Source organism: Hyperolius riggenbachi, chromosome 4 (genome assembly GCF_040937935.1).
Source record: "Hyperolius riggenbachi isolate aHypRig1 chromosome 4, aHypRig1.pri, whole genome shotgun sequence".
Lineage (NCBI taxonomy): Eukaryota > Metazoa > Chordata > Amphibia > Anura > Hyperoliidae > Hyperolius > Hyperolius riggenbachi.
In genome coordinates, this window is record NC_090649.1 from 415,056,182 (window position 1) to 415,069,187 (window position 13,006).

General features: G+C 44.4%; 1 protein-coding gene across 1 annotated transcript in view; it reads left to right on the forward strand.

The window, feature by feature from the left end:
* The window catches only part of BCL11A (BCL11 transcription factor A), a 229,438-nt gene that overhangs the window by 22,874 nt on the left and 193,558 nt on the right, over window positions 1-13,006 (forward strand). The window lies entirely within an intron of this gene.

Consider the following 13,006-nt stretch of genomic DNA (forward strand, 5'->3'; position numbering starts at 1 on the left):
CAAAATTTGCTAGGGGTATGAATAATTATGGGCAGCATTGTATATGTTTCTGGCTCAGATGTGAAGATAGAAAGAAGGAATTTAAGCTGATATTTAAGAAGGAATAGAGAGACTGCTTGTCTTGTAGAAAAAGGCAGTTGTTTAACTTGTCATGCTGATCTTGGACTGGATGTAGAGAAAGGATGCTGTTGTCCTACCTTTTCTGCAATTATAGATTGGATTGAGATAAGCCTATCTACTTGTTTGGAGTCAATACTCTGCTGGATGGATTTTGAAGATGAAGGAACAGTTTGCGAAGCTGTTGATTATGCAAAAAAGATATCCAGCAGTGGGTGAATATTATCCTGGGGCGGACTTCTATTCTTGGATCTTTGGGTTTCAGTAGTGTCACAGTCACACACTTGCAACAATAATACACCCAGTGTAATCGGAACCAGGGGTGTTGCTAGCCCCAAAGATCCGTGGCACATGCACCTGATCTGTTCTGGGGTGCCCCTGATGTCCCCCAGGCAGAGTGAGCTGTTGTGCCTCAATGGTGGGCATGCTGGGAGCTGTGGTGCATCAATTGGGGTTATGCTGGATGCTGTGGTGCCTCTATGGGGGCATGTGGGGCCATGCTGAGAACTGTGATGCCTTCACGGGGGCATGCAGGGAGCTGTGGCTCTTCTATGGGGGCATGCAGGGAGTTGTAGTGCCTCAATGGGAGGCCCGTGGGAGCATGGGAGGGGGTCCACTAGAAGGTCAGGGAATGCTGTGGGCGAACTGAAAGACAACCTGGCAACAGGCCAGCCTGCCCAGCAGAAAGCCAGACCAACCAGCACAGAAGTCAGGTAACTCTGCCGGGTTATGTTTAAGTGACACTGCCTATTTATGTGATACCGGTATGCTGCATTTTTTTTGTATTAATGGAGAGGGGGCCTCATCCAACATTTTGCTGGGCAGGCCTATTTAGACTGCTGTTAAGTTCATGTCAATTTTGCTCCACCCATGACCACACCCACATTCTGGTGCATGGCCACACCCATTTTCCAGCTGGAATGCCATAAAGTGCCCCGAATCTCTTAGGATCCTAGCAATGCACCTGATCGGAACATCTGATCTGCATACTAGTTCTGGGATAGCGCTTCAGCCACACAAGCAGCTTCTTTTTTAAAGGAAACCTGAGATGAACAGGTACCTTTAAAATAAGCATACCCCCGAAAGTGCATGCCAAATACAGGCTATTCCTGTCATTTTTGTTATTCTCCTGTGCTCATATTATTCTTCATTTTTCATTTTTATCTAAAATCCAAGATGGCCACCATCTGCTTCTGGGTTAATGTCACTGTGTGTAAAGTTCTCCATCAAATAATGTATGCAGGGACATATATATTAGGAAAAAAAACTGCAGACATATACACACATATACAATTACTTTTACTTATTCCTGTAAAACCAAAGACAAGCACAGCTGTTGCTGCATTTGATCTGTGTACAGTCATCAGAACGGGGTCCCTGTATGTTCCTGGCTCAGATGGGCAGAGATAAGCGTGTAACTCAACCCAGGACACTAATTAGCTGGGTAGAAAAATAAATCTATGTTTACTGATCTGCTTTTCTCTTCACATGCACTGCTCTATGTGATGCCAGTCTGTGCACAGATAGGGAAAACACAGGCAGAGAGGGGGGTGGGCTTGAGCAAACTGCTCTCACACATAGGGAAAACACAGGCAGAGAGGGGGGCGGGCTTCAGCAGACTGCTCTCACAGATAGGGAGAACACAGGCAGAGAGGGGGGCGGGCTTCAGCAGACTGCTCTCACAGATAGGGAGAACACAGGCAGAGAGGGGGGCGGGCTTGAGCAAACTGCTCTCACACATATGGAGAACACATGCAGAGAGAGGGCGGGCTTGAGCAGACTGCTCTCACACATACGGAGAACACAGGCAGAGAGGGGGCTGGCTTGAGCAGACTGCTCTCACACATAGGGAGAACACAGGCAGAGAGGGGGGCGGGCTTGAGCAGACTGCTCTCACACATAGGGCCTGATTCACAAAGCGGTGCAAACACTTTGCACGCCTGTGAAAAACCCTTTATCACGCCTAAACCTATGTTTAGGCGTGATCTGAAGGAATTCGCGCGAACTCCCGTGCGCAAAGTTTTGCACGCGTAGCGCGGTGCGCTACGCGCGCAGCGCCCATTAAGCCCTATGGGACTTTGCGCGCGCACGTACGCGCGGTAGCTTCGCGCGAGTTAGAGCACAAAGCGGTGATAACTTTGCTAGTGCAAAGGTTATCACGCCTAAAGTCTTTTAGGCGTGATAACTGAGTTATCACCGCTTTGTGAATCAGGCCCATAGGGAGAACACAGGCTGAGAGGGAGCGGGCCTGAGCAGAGTACAGCTGTAACTGAACAGCTTCTGTAACAAAAACACTTGGAAAATCGCTCTGATCTAGCGCTTTTCAGAGCGATTTTCCACTTTCCTATAATTAACATTGAGGCTGAATCACCTCAGAAATCAGAAAAAATGCTGCAGGACCCACGCTTGCGTTTGAGAAAAAAGCTCATCGCTCTGGTGTGCTCCATCCCATTCAGAAACATTATCCAAGCGCTATTCAAAGCGCTGGCATTTTTAAAAGCGCTCTTGGTGTGCACCAGCCCTAAAGCCAGGGCATTTAAATAAGCTAGTTCATTTGATGATTTTGGCTGTAAAAGTTCTCAATATTCATTATAAGTGCACCTGAGGCGACATGTGACATGATGAGAAAAACGTGTGTATGTACAGTGCCAAACATATTAATAACCAGGTTGTTTATCTTTTATTATCTTGCTGCCTAAAAGAGTTAATTTCCAGGCATGCAAGTGACCGCTTCTCTATTGTCGGTACCATGTCAGGAATATAGCAAACCTCACTGATGAGCAAATAACAGCCATAAAAGTTTCCCTGGCAAAATACAACTTCTGAGCAGGGATGCTCACCGGATGCATTTACAAGTAATCACAAGTGATTATTCGTGATTTAAATGATGTTTAATTGGCGCAGGTGTGCGGCAGGAATACAAGAGGTTATTTACCCATAATTCTGCTGTCCGCCCTGCGTTCCAAAGAGCTTGCACGCGTTTTATTGGTCGCGCTGCAAGCCTCACACCGTAACACTTCCTCCTTCTGGCTTGAAGGAGGGAGTGCGTCGGTGTGAGGCTTGCAATGCGACCAATAGGATGCATGCAAGCTCTTTGGAACACAGAGCAGACGGCGGAATTATGGGTAATTAACCCCTTGTATCCCTGCCGCACACCTGCACCAATTAAACATTTGAATCACGAGTAATCACTTGTGATTACTCGTAAATGCATGCGGTGAGCATCCCTGCTCCTGAGGGCAGGGGAGAGATAGAAAAACATCAATAGTTCATGTGTTTTATAGGACAACTATAATGAGAATATGGAGGCTGCCATATTTATATCCTTTTAAACAATACTAGATGCCTGGCAGCCCTGCTAATCTATTTGGCTGCAGTAGTGTCTGAATAACACCAGAAACAAGCCTGCGGTTAATGTCAGAAACACCTGATCAGCATGTGCTTGTTTAGGGTCTATGGCTAAATGTGTTAGAGGCAAAGGATCAGCAGGACTGCCAGGCAACTAGTATTGATTAAAGAGAACCAGAGATGAAGCACCCTCTTGTATTCTACCTTATAAATCAGTGGAAACATGACAGTAAACACCTAATCTGCTCTTTGTTTCATTGTTCTCTGTTTAATCTGACTGTTATCACCTCTGATAAGAATCCCCGACTGAGCATTCAGGCTACATTCACAGTGGGACGTTGCGTTTTGATGCCACGTTAAAGTCGCACCACAAGCTTACAACGCAACGCGCCCAAAAAGTGGCAACGCAGCATTATCGTCGCATACAGTAAAAAATACAGGCAATGAAAAGTATGCTTCCAAGTCATTACTGAGCATGTGCAAACAGTCCAACGCAGCTAATAACGTGTATAACGCACTGCATGCAGTACTTTTACTTAACGTGCAGCGTTAGACACCAACGCAACGTGTGCACTGTGAACAGGCATTGATTTTTCATTGCAGTGAGTTATTCTGCGTTAAATGCTGTTTTAACGCGCGACTTTAACGTCCCACTGTGAACTTAGCCTGAGTCTAGCTTTGCTACGGAAAGATTATAGCTCAGTCTGTCTTCTCTGGTGTCTTTTCAAGCCCAAGCCTGCCCCCTTGTGGCTCTGCTATAATGACTCAGCTATAATAATTCCCAGCAAAGCCAGACTGAATGCTCAGTCCGGGATTCTTATCACAGCTGATAACAGACACTTTTAGCAGTAAGGATGAAACAGAGAGCATGGTAAGTGTTTTCTCTAATGGTATTACTGATATATATGGTAAAATACACAAGCGTGCTTCGTGTCTGATTCCCTTTAAAGGGACCCTGAGCAGACACCAGTGTTCTCCCCAGGCTCTTTCAGCCAAGTGCTTCACCCGGCTAGATTTGGTTAGCACCCGGCTGTTATCAGCTCACCTCCTCCTATGCTATAAGCAGGGTTGCACACAGAAGCACCGGCCCTGCATTCTCTCATCTCATCCCACCCAGCTACTTTTTCATGCCACCCGGCTGGAAAAATTTCAGGGGAGAACACTGGACACCATGGCTGTGCATATCAGCTTACCCACAGCTCTCAAAACCAACCTCTTTAAGATGGCCTACCCACCCCCTACCACACAGTAACCCTCTACTGAATATTCCAGGGCTGTGGAGTCGGTACAAAAATCTTCCGACTCCGAATCCTCAGTTTCTGAAACCCCGACTCCGACTCCGGGTACCCAAAATTGCTCAGACTCCGACTCCTCGACTCCGACTCCTTAGTCTAATACTTAACAGGGCTGTGGATTTTGTACAAAAATTATGCGACTCCGACTCCCGACTCCGACTCCTCAGCCCTGGAATATTCCACAGCCCTACCTAGTGTTTCCACCCCCCCCCCCCCCCTTCCTTAGATTGTAAGCCTCAAGCAGGGTCCTCCCTTCCCTAGTGTAATCTATTCTACAGGATCATGTGCTCCTTTCCTATGACAGCCTGCACTTGTATTACTGGGCCTACCTAACCAGGCAGTAATCACAAGATCATGTATCTTGTACCATTTGCCTTGTATAACTTTGTTCTATGTTGTATAACCCTGTTATGTCTGTCATCCTTGTATCATTGCATGTATTTATTGTCCAGCCCTGCATAATATGTTGGCGCTTTCTAAATACAATAAATAATAATAATAATATTTGGTTAAGAGGAGACACTCACTGGCCCCTTAGGTAAGCGCACCTGCTCCCGGGCTGGCTGCTATTAATTACATGGGATCCAGTAAGGGCCCGTTCCACTTGTGCGGTGCAAATTAGACGCGGAAAACGCAAAAGGAATTCGCACGCGGATGCGAATTTTACCACGAATTCGCGGGCGTTTTCGCATATGTTAGCAAGTATGCGAATGTAACCATGTGAGTGCCTATGTGCTTTTACATTGATTTTATGTGAAACCGCCTGCAAATTTGCGGTAAAATTAGCATACGAAAACGCATGTGAATTTCCTATTAAATACATTGTATGCGCTGATGGCTCTGCCGTGCAGATTTTTCCTGCCCCCCAAATCCGCACAGGATTTCTGACAAGTGGAAACAGGTCCATCCACTTGTATTGGTTATGCGAATCTGCATACAGAAAACGCATGCAGATTCGCACAAGTGGAAACGGGCCCTGACTCTGCTGAAAATTGCTCTGTGACCCTGGAAGAGGAAGCCTGCGGGTCCTCTCTGCGCATGCGCAAGCTTCCTAACTTCTTCCCCCTCCGTCTGCCACGCGTCATATTCCGGTTCACACCCGGAGGGGAGGGAGAAGAATACAATATAAAAAAATATATATAATATAAAACAATATGATATCTAAAAAAAAAATATTATTTTTTGGAGTAGGACACATCCAATTGATTATCTCCTCAGTTTACTTTCACCTTGGGTTCACTTTAAGCTGTTTGTCTACTAAAGGGACACTATGGCGAAAAATTGTAACATTTTAAATATGTGCAAACATAAACAAATAAGAAGTATGTTTTTTCCAGAGTAAAATGAGCCATAAATTACTTTTCTCCTATGTTGCTGTCACTTACAGTAAGTAGTAGAAATCTGACAGAAGCGACAGGTTTTGGACTAGTCCATCTCTTCATGGGGGGATTCTCAGGGATTTATTTATTTTCATATTCACTAATGCTACGTACACACATGCGACAACGATCGTTCGTTAAGAACGACGAACAAACTTTTAATTGATGAAAGAACGACCTAAGTAAAGTTAGTTTTAAAAGGTGTGTAACGATCTGATCGTTAGAACGAACGTTACATCACAAAAAGCAACTATTGCGCCTGCGCATAAAAAAGAGAAGTTTCACGAAGAAATAGTGAAATGCGCATGTCAAGCCTAGTACGAACGATCGTTTCCAACGATGTACTACTTTTGCAAACGATCGTCGTTGGTTAAAATCCGCCGAGACAGAACTTTCTTTTGTAGCGATTTGGCTCGTTCGTCGTTTGCCTTAATAGTCGGTGGTTCTTTTTTGTAACGATCGTCGTTGGTAAAGATCGGGGAACGATCGTTACAAACGACTATAGTCGCATGTGTGTACGCACCTTTAGTGAATGGCAGTTGCTCTGTCCAACTGCCAAAAAAACTGTGTAGCGAGCAGGGAAGCTGGCCAGCATCATTGTTTAAAGGGCCAGTGTCACGAAATGTTTTTTTTTCATTTTGTCACTTTAAGAGCTGGTGTAATGAGAGTATTGGTTACCAGTTGTTGTTTTTTTTTTTGTGTGTGTGTGTGCATTATGAACAACAACATCTTACTTTTTTCATTCAGTTCCCCCCCATTAGCGACGGCGACATGGATTAGACTATTGCAGTATAGGGGTGTACAAGCAGCAGTTGAAAAGTAGCAATACTGCTCTCACCTCTACCACCATCTGTTGTTCCTAACGAGCGCGGATTTCGCCGCATGCACACACAGCGGGAGCGCCTGTCATATTGACAGGTAACGTCACCGCTGTACAAACAGGAAGACTGCGGAGGGGACCTTCAGAGTCCCGTCTGAGCAGGCACTGATGTGGGCTCCTATTGAATTACTGCACACTTCAGTGCAGTGATCGGCTAAGACTGCGCATGTGTGCGAGTCTCAATAGGAGCCCACATCAGTGCCTGCTCAGACGTGACTCTGAAGGTCCCCTCCGCAGTCTTCCTGTTTGTACAGCGGTGACGTCAATATGACAGGTGCTACCGCTGTTTGTGCGAGCGGCGAAATCCGCGCTCGTTAGGAACAACAGATGGAGGTAGGGGTGAGAGCGGTATTGCTACTTTTCAACTGCCGCTTGTACACCCTTATACTGCAATAGTCTAATCCACGTCGCCGTCGCTAATGGGGGGAACTGAATGAAAAAAGTAAGATTTTATCACTTCTGTCAGATTTCTGCTACTTACTGTAAGTGACAGCAACATAGTAGAAAAGTAATTTATGGCTCATTTTACTCTGGAATAAACATACTTCTTATGTGCACATATTTTACATTTTACTATCTTTGTTTTTTTTGTCAAAGTGTATCTTTCAGCTAAATAGTTTCCCATACAGGTAAGTTTGATTCTCCGCTCCAGAGACAATAGAGGCAGATCTGGAGACAATAGGATGTGTAGAAACTGTCTGACCAGTAGAAATCATTTTGTATTTACTATCACAGATGGTTGTAAAGATTTGTAAAAATGCATGTCACAGTACAGAGCTATTGCAGGGGCATAAATGACCAAGTGTGTAGAACCGTCACAATTATAAATCAACTTCATGACATGTATAGACTGTGCAATGCTGTAGAGCCTGACCAAGTCAGCCAATAACAGTTATTAATGTGTCTAACGCAAGTAGCGCTATTTACACACAGTGCGTTACGTAGTTTTATTAACTCTCTCTAAACTTTAGGTGCGCTGTTTGCATGCGTAAAGTTTGAGTCTGGTGAAACCACCCCACTGACACTTGTGTAGGGATAATATGCATATGAAAATATTCATAAGCCTAGTACACACTTTTAATTTTACCACCTCCTTGTAGTATGACGGTCAACAGACTTGAATACTATGAGCAGATTGTGTAGATAATCTCTCATGCTACATCGAGGTGGTAAAATTGGTCAGTGATTGGCCAATCATAATTGAACGTGTGTACCAGGCTTCATGCTGGGCATACACGGCGCGATAGTTCTTATCAATCGAGCCGCTGATGGCTCGATTGATAATATCCAACCTGTCAGATCACTGCGGCGGATCGATACTGTGCTCAATCCCCGCGGGCGGACAATGAACAGAAACGAAGCGCTGATAAGGAATGCCCGTGGGGACGAGCGGGAATCGATCCACGCGAGCCAGCGGCTCGATTCCGGCGCATAAACGTGCCGTGTATGCCCAGCATTAGGGTCATTACACACATCCAATTTTAATTGGCTAATGATAGGCCAATTAAACTACCGGTACCTCCATGTAGTATGAGGCTAGGTGCACACATAACATGAAAAGCTGCGTTTTATGTCATGTTTTATGTTAATGTTGTGTGCATTGTTTGTGCATTTTTGCTGCGTTTCCGTTTTTTTTACTGCAGATGCGTTTTTAAGCGTTTTGCGTGCATTTTAATGCTTCAGCGGTTTGCATATAAAAAACGCATATGCATTTTGTATGCGTTTTTCATGCGTTCTCATTTTGCATTTTATGCAAATCACTAGGAAGACAACAGGAAGCGGAAATACATCACAAAACTTTTTTTTCAAGCAAAAACCATAGAAAAACGCATACCATTGCGTTTCCATTGTCTTTCACTATGTGCGTTTTTCATGCGTTTTTGAAGATTATGCAACAAAACCAGCGTTTTTTAAAATACGCATCAAAAACGCATATATGTTTTTGCTATGTGGTTTATCCTGCGGTCCAAAGACCTCCATTAGCGGCAAAAACGCAGCGTTTCCTGTAATGCTAGCGTTTCTGCTATGTGTGCGCCTAGCATGAGACCTACACAATCTGTTGGCACTGATACTACATGGAAGTGGTAAATAGACAAATCTAAATTGTAAGTGTGTGTTCGCACCCATCCTTTTTATTCTTTTCTGAGTAGCAGCCAAGGGAGTAGGTGAACCTAGCATTAGGCATATACCACTTCCATGTACTAGTATGAGGGCCAGTGCACACCAAAAACCTCTAGCAGATCCGCAAAACGCTAAAGCCCCATTCACACTAGAGCGTTTTGCCGCGATTTTGCCAAAATGCTCAAACGCTACCGCTTTTTAAAAGTGCTAGCGTAATGAAACCCTATGGGCCCGTTCTTACTTGGGCGATTTGCGCTAATCGCCCAAAAACAGACAAGAACGCGACACGCAAACGCGTTGCCTGCATCATTTTCAGGTGATTTCCCGGCGATCAAGTTTCAGTGCTATAGAATCGCTAAACGCGATCGCGGCAAAATCGCCGCAGTGTTCAGTGATTTTTCCGCTTGAAATCGCGGAAAAATCACTCCTGAAAAACGACGGAAAAGAATCTTGGGCGTTTCTAAGTGTGAATGGGGTCTAAAGGTTTTTGAAGCAGATTTTCAGAGTGATTCTAGGCATGTTTAGAGAGATTTTCTAAACATGCCTAGCGTCTTTTGGAGCGTTTTTGTGTAGCAGATGTCATATTTTGTTATAGTGAAGCTGACTGAACAGCTACTGTAACAAAAACGCCCGGAAAACCGCTCTGATCTAGCCTTTTTCGGAGCCGCTTTCCACTTTCCTATACTTAACATTGAGGCAGAAACACCTCAGAAATAAAAAAAAAATGCTGCAGCCCCCGAGTTTGCGTTTGTGGAAAAAATGAACCAGTCTGGTGTGCACCAGGCCATTGAATTACATTAGCTAAGCGGTTTTCAAACCGCTAGCGTTTTAAAAACCGCTCACGAACCGCTCAGGTGTGCTTCATCCCTGAGAGTATACCTGCACAGTCTGTTCATAGTCATAGTATTCAAAATCTGTTGCCCCTCATACTACATGACAATGGTAAAATTGGTCAGTCACCTGAAGATTAAAATTGTATGTGTGTGTACGGAGCCTGAAATTCAAATAATCTTGCGTTCATGCGGGATCACACAAATTTTGCAATCAAAAATGGACCAGTCAAATCTTGCCAAGGTAAAGTTTGAGTGGTCCATATTTGAAACTGCATACATTTGCTTACACAATTTACATAATCTTCCATCAGCTACTTGCATCTTATTGACCATCCCTACTTGACATACTTTGCTGGACATTATGCTCTCAATTCACCCTCTGGAGTTCACTGGCAGAGATCTGAGTACTCCCTCCCTAGCCTACCTACAAAACACATTCTTTTTATCAAACGTCTGTACATTGTATATTATTGTACTATAGCACTGCTGTGAGTCTGCAGGTTTGAAAGCTTTCCCCATCCACTCTCTGCTTTTTGCAAAATCTTCGCTGCTGAGTGTGACAAGATTCCTCACATATCTGTGATGTGGTGTCTGCACTGAAGGTCTAATGATGACAGGCAGGAGGGCTCAATTTACACTGGTGGTTGTGTAGAGGCCTGGAAGCCTGCCTATAGTGGTTTCCCAGGCCTTTGTGTGGTGTTTGTGAGGTACAGTAGATAAAGCAGGTGTTTAGCCACTTCCACCACTACCTCCGCAATGAAAACAGTTCCTAATACTAGCACGGTCCATACAGACGTGCCCATATGCAATTAACTTTTTCTCCAAGGAGATAATTTTTTTATCTTCTGCACATTGCGCAGCTAGTGTTACTCGTTATGTATACATCACATGTGCTTGTTGTATACCGTGTGTTATACTGTATTTGCATAATGTGTGGTATACAACTGGAGCCTGTTGTGTATCTATAATATGAGTTGTGCATCCCGAGTTATGTTGGTGGCATAAATACCAGGAAAATTGTCATGAGCTGTTACCGCGCAGTCATTTTATCAGGGTTTCAGGAATTTAACCCCATGGTGTTTTGAGGGCATTTGCAGTAACCGAATGCTGCAGGTTGTTTAAAGTGGACCTGAACTCTTGCACAGGACAGAAGGAAAACATAGAGAAATGAATGGCGTATGAGAAGAATGGGTGCCGGGAGACTTGGGCGCAGGATACAGCCGGTATATGGCTGATCCTGCTGCCGCACAAGTCCCGGCCGTGTTAATTACTATTCCCCCTTCAGGCCGCCATGGATGGTGGGGAATGAAGTAATTCGGCTGAATTCCAGTATTTTAAATGTAACTTCAGCTCCGTCTTCTGATGGCGCCGAAGTTACACTGAGTGCGCTGCTATTCCTATTTCCTAATTCCTATTACGGCCTATGGTGGCGCCGGTTGCGCCCAAATCTCCTGCGCTGGAGTCTTAGTGTTCGCCCTGTATGAATTTAAAGAGTTTAGCCTGTCTAATTCCTTCTCATTTGCGACTAATCACAATTGTATTTTGATCTCTCAGCTGTGTCAGCTGGCTGCCTTGGCAGAGCAGCTAATTTGTAAACACAGAACGATAACCCTATGTCTGCTCCCATGAAAGCAGGAAGACACACTGCAGATTTGTTGCAGGATTTGTATCAGGTTTAACAAAGAAAAGTGTTTTCTTTAAAGGTTATTATGGTGTTGCTTAGCAGAGAGGAAGTTCTGAGTTCAGGTATGCTTTAATCACTTCAACCACATTGCCTTATGACTGCAGTATGTTTTTTTTTTTTTTAATTTGCTTTTAAGCTTGTTCTGGGTATTTCCCAATATTAAAATTATCATGTATTTTCGTTATAATCATTGACTCCATTAGATTTTTTTGCTCATATGGGCATTTGTTTGTGATAGGATAGATCTTTTTCTTTTTGTGGTTCTTTGTTAAATGCCCCATCCCACAAACACCATTAATAATGCTAAAAATTACCTCAATCCTTCTTGTAGTTTCCGATGGCCCGTAGGGTCTCATAACACCCTCAAAACTGCTAGTATACACTAAAGCTGCGCACATATACATACAATGATGGGCTCTGCTCTAGTTTAGGGGACCCTGCAGGAAACCTCATAGGGAACAGTTCTCCAATCACAACACCCTCTAAAGCACAAAGCGTTGTTATTGGCTGAATAGTGTGGGCGTAGCTTACTACAACCTATCTGAAACCAAGCAGCTCAAGAGGATGCTGCCACCCATCACACTAACCGAATTTCCTATGAGATTTTCTGCTGGGTCCTAAACAAGACTAATGCCGAATGGTTGGAGCTCGATTTCTCAGTGATGCACCAAGGAGGCTATAGTGCTTCATTGTGGGCAGAGCTGGCCCGACCACATAGAAATTTCAAGAGCAATCAGCCAAAATATAAAAAACATTCTTAGCACAGATGTGTGTTGCAGTGCCGAACAGGTGGGCAGATATTACCTGTATACTTATCCGATGAGGGTGCTGGTGGGGTCTGTGCCATGACTTCCTCCTGCCTTCTGCATAGGACAGACAGAAATAACACCAGCATTCTTATCTTCCAGCAGCGGGGGGCAGAAAACAGCTGCACCAAGTTAAGCTGATTCGGTGGGAAGTGATATGATCACCCCTCGATCCTTGCCAAGCATTGCAGCAGGCCAGATCTTGAAGGGATCAATCTGTCTATGGCCACCCTATGAAATATGGAATGGTAATGAATGCCTAGGCAAAGTCTGCATACTCCATCGCTAGTTTTTATTATCCTGGCTGTGGTTCTTCTATAAGAATTATCATAAAGCCAAAGTAACGCGGCAAGAATATAAAAGGCGAAAATATGAGCTTTGGGCTTCAGACAGCAATTGCGTACACGCCACCTCAGGTCCACTGAATAAAGCCCCACCGTCCGTAATTACGAGACAGATATAAAATCCCTGCAGGCATCCCACTGCAAAACACAATAAAACTGACTCACAAGAAATTATTTTAACATTCCCTTTATTTACTGC